The sequence below is a fragment of the Ranitomeya imitator genome, chromosome 2, assembly GCF_032444005.1.
Source record: "Ranitomeya imitator isolate aRanImi1 chromosome 2, aRanImi1.pri, whole genome shotgun sequence".
Taxonomy (NCBI): domain Eukaryota; kingdom Metazoa; phylum Chordata; class Amphibia; order Anura; family Dendrobatidae; genus Ranitomeya; species Ranitomeya imitator.
In genome coordinates, this window is record NC_091283.1 from 849,536,826 (window position 1) to 849,537,950 (window position 1,125).

Here is a 1,125-nt window from a genome sequence, read left to right on the forward strand (position 1 = left end):
CAACGTCTGCGGCTGAGTTATTCCACCAAATATGAAGAATAGAGACCAAAATGTCAAAGATGTCTTATCACTCCCAGAGTAGCACTCACAATTCTGCTGGCTCCATGTGCCACAGTGTAATGCATTGACCCCACAAACTTCCCTCCCAAGGAACAGCAGACTGGAAGTGATGCCAGGAGTCGGACCCTCCAACTCAGTACAGAAATCTCAGCCGTCTGGTGCCTGCCTGGGCCGTGGTCCAGAGTGCGGGCCGTGGTCCAGTGTGCGGGCCGTGGTCCAGTGTGCCGGCCGTGGTCCAGTGTGCGGGCCGTGGTCCAGTGTGCGGGCCGTGGTCCAGAGTGCGGGCCGTGGTCCAGAGTGCGGGCCGTGGTCCAGTGTGCGGACCGTGGTCCAGTGTGCGGGCCGTGGTCCAGTGTGCGGGCCGTGGTCCAGTGTGCGGGCCGTGGACCAGTGTGGGGGCCGTGGTCCGGGGTGCGGGCCGGGGTCCAGAGTGCGGGCCGTGGTCCAGAGTGCGGGCCGTGGTCCAGTGTGCGGGCCGTGGACCAGTGTGCGGGCCGTGGACCAGTGTGGGGGCCGTGGTCCAGGGTGCGGACCGTGGTCCAGAGTGCGGGCCGTGGTCCAGTGTGCGGGCCGTGGTCCAGTGTGCGGGCCGTGGTCCAGTGTGCGGGCCGTGGTCCAGTGTGGGGGCCGTGGTCCAATGTAGGGGCCGTGGTCCAGGGTGCGGGCCGTGATCCAGGGTGCGGGCCGTGGTCCAGTGTGCGGGGCGTGGTCCAGAGTGCGGGCCGTGGTCCAGAGTCCGGGCCGTGGTGCAGTGTGGGGGCCGTGGTGCAGTGTGGGGGCCGTGGTCCAGTGTGGGGGCCGTGGTCCAGTGTGGGGGCCATGGTCCAGAGTGCGGGCCGTGGTCCAGTGTGCGGGCCGTGGTCCATAGTGCGGGCCGTGGTCCATAGTGCGGGCCGTTGTCCAGAGTACGGGCCGTGGTCCAGAGTCCGGGCCGTGGTCCAGTGTGGGGGCCGTGGTGCAGTGTGGGGGCCGTGGTCCAGTGTAGGGGCCGTGGTCCAGTGTGGGGGCCGTGGTCCATAGTGTGGGCCGTGGTCCAGTGTGGGGGCCGTGGTCCAGAGTGTGGGC